Raw genomic sequence first — 9,655 nt, 5'->3', positions numbered from 1 at the left:
TTCACGAGACAAACCTTTTTATCCATTTTATTTTATCAAAACCTCTTTCATTACAAACTAAACCACGTTGGTTTAATTTGATTCACTCTTGGTTCATTTGGTTCACTAACCAAACGATCTCTGATTTGATCCAATTTGGTTTCATCGATCTCGTCTTTGCAAGACGAGTCTCATTCTCCCGTATCTTATATTTAATAACCTAATGGATTTCTATTTCTCATGATTTACAAGTTTAGTCTAATTGTCTTATTAAATAAATTAGAATTTAATTAATTAAACCTAATCCACTCTAGGTTTAACATAATTAGTTCCTAATCTTCCCTCAAATTTTTGATATTTTACATTCTCCCCCACTAACAAAAAATTTGATCCCCAAATTTATTATCTACCTACTATAGTGCCACAATACTATGCTTCCAATAACCGATTCTCAAATCTGTGGTTTGTGGGTCCACCAAGCTTCCACTGCTCCACTCTGATTGTCGCATCCAAATTCCATACTGGCCGGCTGGGTTGCTGAATGTGATATAGACTGTCTTCTCTCTTCCTACGATCGATCTCTCTTTCTGTTGTATCTCAGCTCTGGTCGTATCATCCCGTGTCTAACTCTGCACTGGTCGGCTGGGTATCTGAAGGCATACGGTCTGCCTCCGCTCTAGCTGTAGCATCAACATGTCCGAATTCTGTGTTAAACCGACGGAGTAGTTGTAGGAATACGATCTGCGTCCACTCTAGCTGAAGTTGGCTCTGAAGTACTGCCGTCGACAATTAAACCTACTATTGTACTGGGATCATAACCAAAATCAAAGATCCCCTGCTAACATCGCTACTAAAATTTCTAAAATAATTAAGATATACCTGTTATACAACCAATATACATTTCTAACAAACTAAAGAAATATACCAAAATACTTACAGATAATTGCCGGGAGATCCTTGCCATGCCATATCCATCTCACAACCTTTCGGTTACACGATACAAAGACAAATCTGAACAAAACTAGACCTAAGTCCTAAACTAATGCGATGAAAATTCTAAACCTAAACACAACCTAATAAACCTACAATGAAATGCTACTTTTGAAGACTACAGTTACGTAATAAATCCAACGGTAAATCCAACATAAAATCATGAATGCCACGAAAAGCCACAAGAAATGAACCTAGGCACGGAACCGTGGGTTATGGGTCCACAACGCTTCCGCTGCGCCACTCTGATACCACTAAATTGGTATCAGATAGACTCCAAATGCAACAAAATACGAAAAATCCCGAAAGAATCGAAATGCTCTAAAACCAATAAAATTGGTATCAGATAAATCCAAGAATGCAACGATAAATCCAGAAAATCCAATGACAAATCCCAAGGAACTAACAGCTCTGATACCACTAAATTGTCATCAGATAAACTCTACATGTCAAATCCCAACGAACCGAACTCTAATACTACTAAATTGGTGTCAGATAAACTCTACATGGCAAATCCCAACGAACCAAACTTGGCTCTGATACCACTAAATTGGTATCAGATAAACTCTACATGTCAAATCCCAACGAACCGAACTTCGCTTCACGACCCGGGAAATAGCCGTCCGAAAAATTTCGACAGCACCTCCCCAGTATCCCTGACAATTCCCTGAATACAAATACATAGGTATACCTCGGCTACATGCGGTCGAAAATATGGACTACACGTCCAGCCATACACACATGCATACATATCACAGATAAAGAATGATGGCCTACGACCACTAGCACATCCTATATTATAATGGATCACCATGAGAACGCCGAAAAACCATACATACGGAAACCCACATGAGATATAAAACCATGCAACGGAAACACGACAAAACCACATTAGTGTATATAATCTATCTACAACCATATCGAATGTGATAAATTTTAATACAACCAAATCGAACTATGACTAACAATTAAATTAACCTAATAAATTCTCTGATGTGAGATGGAAGCATCCGGTATATCCCTGGCATCATCTGTAAGCTCCTACCTGGTATCTGGGAAGACAGAAAAATCTCAGGGTCCAAAGAGGTGAGTACAAAATACTCAGTGGGTAATATAGAAAGATAGTGCATGACAAATAAATAAAGATAATAAAAATACATACCAAAACTCAGTAAGGTATCAAACATATCTCTACAGGTAGTAAGCAACTAGAATAATCTCATGTAATGTACCATATGAATGACATATCAAACAGAGTGCAACAATCAAGAATCAAACAATAAACAATCAAATGCAGGATCAGTGTGGTCCAATACGTATATATAACATGCACATGATGCGCGTATGCATGATGCAACTACCCTACTCGCTACAACACTCGTGCAAGCATCTGAGACTGGGAATGGCCGGCATCGGGGGATCAGTACTCCACGCCCTACAATCAAGTAGTCTGGTGATCCAGTAGCTATGATAACCTACGTATCCTATGGCCGATATCTGTCCTCTAATACTCTCTGAGTACCACCCCTATCCGGTGTCGAGATCAGATTATCGACTCGGCTGCGTACACTGCCAAACAGCCGCCGACTGCGTGCACTGCCGTACAGTCGCCATCAATATGATGGAAATAGGGTATGAAACCACCTACATAAATATAGCACTACAGGCCAACTACCATCACGATAGACCCAACTTCATTGGGATTTACAATCGTATCATGCATCATGATGAGATGTTCAAATCATTGTAATCAACACCTACCTTACAAATCAACAAGTGTAGGTATAGGTCATAACTATCTCAAATATCATAAGAAAAGAACTATAACAAAAATTATCACAATTGTCATAACCAGAGTAGAAGCACAGTCAGGAATATTAATCCAAGATCAACAGACATAAGGTCAAGCAAGAGATAATCATGAGTACAGCTAAAGTATCCAGATAGCAAGGAACAGGAGTACGATAAGGTATAAAATTATCAATGATAGAAAGTAACATGCACTGGGAAAGAACTGAACATATGTTGACCAAACACAGGGATTACCCACCTGATTGACGAAATCGTCGTAATAAGAATCCTAATAAAATCCTCCGTGTATAGCAGGATCAACCGATCAAGGTCCTGCAATTAAAATAACCATCTTCTAAATATTATATTAGATTTTCAACAAAGTACCCTAGTCGATTCTAAGGTTCAATTAAACTCCCGTTAACTCAAGTTAACCCTACTCCAGGTCCACTCATCATTTATTAATCCAACGACTAATCAAATTAACCCATGTACTAAATCCTTCTTTAATTACATCTTCATCACCTATTAATTAGTTAATCAAATTAACTAATAGTTAAATCTGTAATAAGCTAATTGCTTAATTACCTTAATTAAATTACTTAATAAACTAAGTTATAAATAATCAAATTAAATCAGTTAATCATGTAGTCATTAATTATTCGTCTAATTAAATTACTCTCCTTATTAGTTATAATTAGGCATAATCCTAATTAAATGAACCCTATGTAATTAGAACCATCCATTTAAATCTATTAACCCTATCAACCTCATCCAAACTCGATTAATCAATTATGGATTAAGTATTGAACCAATAAATCTTTTAATTATTAATTATCATATTAAGTCTTAACTGAATTAATAAGTTAACCACTTATTAATTTGTCAATCCAGATAATTAACCATCTAATTAATTTTCATCAATTAATACAATAATTTAATAACTTAACCAATTAAATAAAACACAATTAGCTACTTATTCAATTAAACTGACTAACCCCTACTATTAATTGATTAAACTTAATTACTTAACTACTCATTAATTATCAAACTTAACAACTTAGTTATTAATTAATTAATCAAGAATTAATCCACTCAATTCCAACAATAACAACACAATAAATCCCTTAACATACCCAAATACAAAATCTAATGGAATCAACATATGAAAACTCAACATTAGGACAAATCCCTCAACAACAAACAGAACCTGGAATCACCTCAGCTAGAACCCTAGAAATCTAACCTAACTTTTTGTAAAATTAATAGTTGGTTTGACAGATTTGATGGGGAGGATACTATTAATTGTGTCCTCAAACCCAAAGAAATCCTCCTGCAAGAATCCAACCGATCGGATTCAACTCAAGCTGTGCAGCCTCCAAAGGAATTCCCATAGAAACCTCAAACTCCCATGGAACAATGACCCTCCTGCAATCGAACAGAACCTCACATATCCAAATCCTTAACAAATCATATCCTAAATTCAAGAATTCAACAACCAGACAAACCCAACAGCATTGAAAATAAAACCTAATAGAATTCAAAACAACTCACCTCAGCTAGAACCCTAGAAATCTAGTTCAGATTTGGTTCCTAGTACTTTTTCTGTCGAAACCCAAAGAAATCAACCTGATAGCCTGCATAATACTACTTCCCAACTCATCGAATCCAACCGATCGGATTCATTAAGAGTATGTACATCTATAGCCAGCCAAGACAGACTAAGATCAATCTACAACCACTCCGATGGTTTGTCTAATCCATCTTGGTTGTGAACACTGTTTATAATCTATAAGGAATTCCCTCCGCACACCATGTTAATCTACAGTATAGATTAAATGAACACTGCAAATATTGACCAAATGTGAATTTCCTAGTATACATCCCAACAGGTTCCACTCAATTCCAACAATAACAACACAATAAATCCCTTAACATACCCAAATACAAAATCTAATGGAATCAACATATGAAAACTCAACATTAGGACAAATCCCTCAACAACAATGGAATTCCAATCTCCAGGGTGGCGCCAGGAAGAAGGGGGCGGCGATCGAACGTGAGCAGCAGCCCTCGATCGGTCGAAGGACGACCCACGATCGGTGGATCAGGGGGCACGCGTGATCGATCGAACGAAGTCCGTGATTGGCCGGAGGGCGCGGCATGGGGAGGAACATGACACAGCTCGTGATCAGGAAAGGTGGCATCGGCGGTGACATTTTGGTGGTCGCGAGAGCGCACGGGAAGGGAGAGGAGGATCCAGGTGGCGTGGACGGCAAGAAGGTGATGGCTTGCGACAAGAAGGGGAGAAGGCGACACGCAGAGGGGAAAGTAACAGAATCGGGCAGGCTTCGACTCCTCCACCGAAATTAGGGATCTTCTTCGGATGTGGCAGCGCTGGTCTTCTCCATGCGGCGGGCGGCGAAGGGCACGGCGGAGCGGGGAGCATGCGGGCGGTGGTTGCACTGGCTTCTCCATGCAAGTAGCAATGGCGGGGATGGTGGCGGTGCTGGTTTTCTCCACACGGTAGGACGAGGAAGGCGGCGGCAGTATCCTCTCCGAGGTGAGCGAAGACGCGACGCAGCGGTTGTCCAGAGGGCGATCGTGGGGGGGGAGTGGGAAGCGCGGCGCGGGTAGGCAACCGAACAGGGGTCGCGATTCCTGTTTTAAAGAGGAGCTATAGTAACTTTTAAACCTCGGTGGTTAGGGTTTGGGCAAATTTGAATCACGCGGCAGCTAGACTGAACCGACTTCTTAATCCTAAATACAGTAGCGAATCGGTACTGTAGCAAATCGGGTTTGTTTTTGATTCGCTTGGTTCACTAATCAAACGAACTTTGATTTGACCCAAACTAGTTTTATTCAATTCATCTTCACAAGACAAAACTCTTCATCTTTTCCGTTTTATCAAAACCTCTTCCATTATGAACCAAACCAAGTTGGTTCAATTTGGTTCAAAATCGACTCGTTTGGTTTACTAACCAAACAATCTCTGATTTGATCCAAATCGATTTTGTTCACTTCATCTTCGCAAAATGAGTTCCATTCTCCCCTCTAGAAAAATTTCTCGCATCTTACATCGAGTTCTAGACACCCCTATTAGATTCAAGCGACCAGACTGTCCAGATGCCCAGAAGGGATCCAGACGTTTCGGATGTCCGCCGATCAGGCCAATGAGGCGGATGAGGTGGTAAGCCAAAAGTGATCGAGACACCTCAGCTTTCAGGCATCCAGAAAGACTCCAAGAGTCTGGAGATAGATAAGGCGCGGCAGAGTCAAACTTGATCCAACAACTCCATGTCAGCATTCCAAGCATCCGGAAGGGATATAGGCTCCCGGAGATGCCAAGTCAGCGCTGAGAGTGGGTCAATGGGATGACATGGAGGCACTTGGAAGGAGTTTCAAGCGACCAAATTACCTTATAAAAGCAACTGCGAGGGAAAATCGTAGAGCATCAATTAATGCTACCTCGACATCCATTCTACGCACAACCAAAGTACCCTGAGACGCCGTCGTAACATCGAAAAGCTGCACTGACAACTTCACATACTTCCTATTCATATTATCGATAAAATATTTATTTTCACCTATATTTTTGTACTTAATTTATTAAGACAGTAAATGTTTATCAATCCTAAATTCTGTAAAGGTGAAACTTTCTCTCGAAAGAGAAAGAATTTTTTAATGAATTGTTTATTGTAAACAATCAAGGACCGTGGACTTTAGAGTAGTAGCTAGTGGCTGTGAACTAAGTAAAATAAATGTGTCCATCTTTATATTCCGCTATGCATTTTATTACACAATTTATGAAGTTTTACGAATTCATAAAAAAATGATAAATGCGCTATTCACCCCTCTCTAGCGCTTATTCAATCCTACATTTAGATCCCTATTCAACTTGGTAATACCCATATGAATGCAAACTACAACTAACATGAATGCAAACTACAACTAATATTTCTCTTATATCGTGATCGTTGATTTAACGTAACTCTTGCATGCACGACATGCCCCGACCTTAATGCACAATTCACAACTCAATTGAAAGTTAGGTTTACACCACAATGTTCGTGTAGTCAACCAACAATGACTATAATGTCTAATATTCCATTCCATTCTAAGATAACTAATTATATTAATTTTCAACTCAAAGTACTTGCAACCACATTTGCCTAATCACAAAATATAAGTAATCACACTTGCATCCTATTAGATCAAAAGATACTAATTTAATATTAGATCTTACCATTGCATTTATTCCCGATTGAATATCCATACCTAGAATCACATCAAACGCAAGACATTTTAGGACCATCAAGTTCACTATCTAGTCTTACTTTTTCGACTCCAAGATACAAAATCCCAAACATGTTTCACTTTGTAACACACTCTACATTTATACATATTTATTTTTAGAACACCAATTTATATTTTTGCGACTAGCATAGTTTTTCATATGATTTTATGCAATCAAAAGCCTCTACCTAATGAGTTATAGACTAGCTCTTTGCCCCTTGACATCATTGAAATTTTTCAACCTCCTATAACGTTGTGCACTCTCTTCATTCAACACCTTAGAAGTAGCACCTTGATCTCAGTTATTATCCTTAGTCTATCAAGCTCTTCTTGATTTGGGCTCCTCATTCTTGAGTACTTTGACTTGATCAATACCACCTTCATTTCAATTCATCAAGTTCTTTTGTGATTTACAATGCTCGATCTTGAATACTTTTTGTGTCACGACCCGGAAGATAGCCATCCAAAAAATTTCGACAGCACCTCCCCAGTATTACTCATAATTCCCTGAATACAAACATATAATAAGGCCCATACCGCCTATCCATACTACAAAATATGGATTATACAAGTAACAAAAATATAAAAGTGACCCACACGGCCACGTACACATCCTACACAATGCATAAGAAAGAAATTCTAATTCTACACAACGATTAAAGAATAAATTCGTAAAGTAATGAAAATCCAAAGTTTCGTAAGTGGAAATGTAATAAGTACAAGTACAAAATCACGAATAGAAAACATGCTATAGTTTCGAAAACACCAAAACGAAATCAGAAATCCGATGGTGCAGAAATGTAAACAAGTCATACACATGATACCACAACATACTACAACCATATCCAACACACACACAAATCTTCATCGTGAGATGACATAGCTGGTAGATCCCTGGCATCCTCTGTAAGCTCCTACCTGATATCTGGAAGACAGAAAAATCCCAGGGTCCAAAGATGTAAGTATAAATACTTAGTGGGTAATACAGGAAGAAAGTGCATGAATAAAGTAATAGCAAGAGGATAGATACATACCAAAGGTCAACAAGGTATCAATAAAGTCTCTGTAGATAAAAACAACTAACATGGATCTCATGTAATGCACCATATGAATGACATGTCAAACATAGTGTAACAGTTAAGAATCAAACAAGTAGACAATCAAAATGCAGTATTAGTGCGGTCCAATACATATATATCATGCACATGATGTGCATATGCATGATGCAACTGCCACACTCACTACAGAACTCGTGCAAGCATCTGAATCTGTGAATGTCCGGCATCGGGGGATCAGAACTCCGCGCCCTACAACAAAGTTGTCCAGTGATCCAAATCGGGGATCAGTGCTCCGCGTCCGGTGATCCCGTAGCTATGATAAGCTACATATCCTATGGCCGATATCTGTCCTCTAATACTCATCACCAACGTACCAACCATGTACTCTCCGAGTACCACCCCTACCCGGTGTCGAGGCAGATCAACGACTTGGCTGCGTACTGCCATACAGCCACCATCACCGTGATGGAAATAGGGTATGATAACCACCTATATAGATATACAACTAAAGTCATCTACCGTCACGATAGACCCACAACATTGGGATTTACAATCGTTATCATGCATCATGATGAGATGCTCAAATCATAGCAATCAGCACCTACCATACAAATCAATAAGCGTAGGTATAAGTCATGATGATCTCAGGTATCATAAGGAAAAAACCATATCAATAAGGATCATAGATGTCATATCAATGATAGAAACAACAGTCAAGATTAATAATCCAAGATCAATAGACAGAAGGTCAAGCATGATATGAGCATGAATAACATAAGCAGTATACAAAAACAGGCAGGAATAATATCAAGGTATCAAACTACAATGAACTGTCAAAGAATCATACACTGGAAATGGAAGGAACTGTATTGACCAAATATAGTAAATTACCCACCAACATGTATAGGAATATGATCAACAACAATAGAAAAGGAAATCATGCACTAAAAAGAGAGTAGATCTGTATTGACCAAATATAGAGATCACCCACCTGATAATTCGCAGATCAAATAATAGAACCCCAAAATAACTCCTCGTATAGTACAAAGTCCTACAATCGCTTAGGGTCCTGCAAGAAGAATAAAACTATCCTAAATGCCACGATATATCAAAGAAATCCTAATCAAACCAAAGTCAGTTTGATTCTATTCAATTAACCTAACTTGGGTTAGACTAATCTAACTGTAGGATAGCTATTAATAGGGTTTAACTAATCCACTAATTAGTTGTATTAATTAATTAATACAACCAATCTCATGTTTAATTAAATCCAAGCTAACCACATTAGATTAATAAACCCAATTTAACTCAATCAAAACCTAATCACAATAGATTAGATCTTAATTTAAGTTAACCACATTCTAATTGGTTTAAACTAACCTAATTACATAACTCTAAGTAACCTAGTTAACCTAACTCTAATAGATATTCCTAACCTAATCATAATTTAACTATAACCTATCTATCATCAAGAACCTAACTTAGTAAATCAATAATAATCACAATAGCTTGCTCTAACAAATTCTAAAACCAAGTATCCA

The sequence above is a fragment of the Curcuma longa genome, chromosome 12 (genome assembly GCF_044706935.1).
Source record: "Curcuma longa cultivar G26 ecotype Majalengka, Jawa Barat chromosome 12, ITB_CL_G26_1.1, whole genome shotgun sequence".
NCBI classification, from domain to species: domain Eukaryota; kingdom Viridiplantae; phylum Streptophyta; class Magnoliopsida; order Zingiberales; family Zingiberaceae; genus Curcuma; species Curcuma longa.
The sequence above is the reverse complement of the archived record's forward strand: the minus strand, read 5'-3'. Positions refer to the sequence as shown.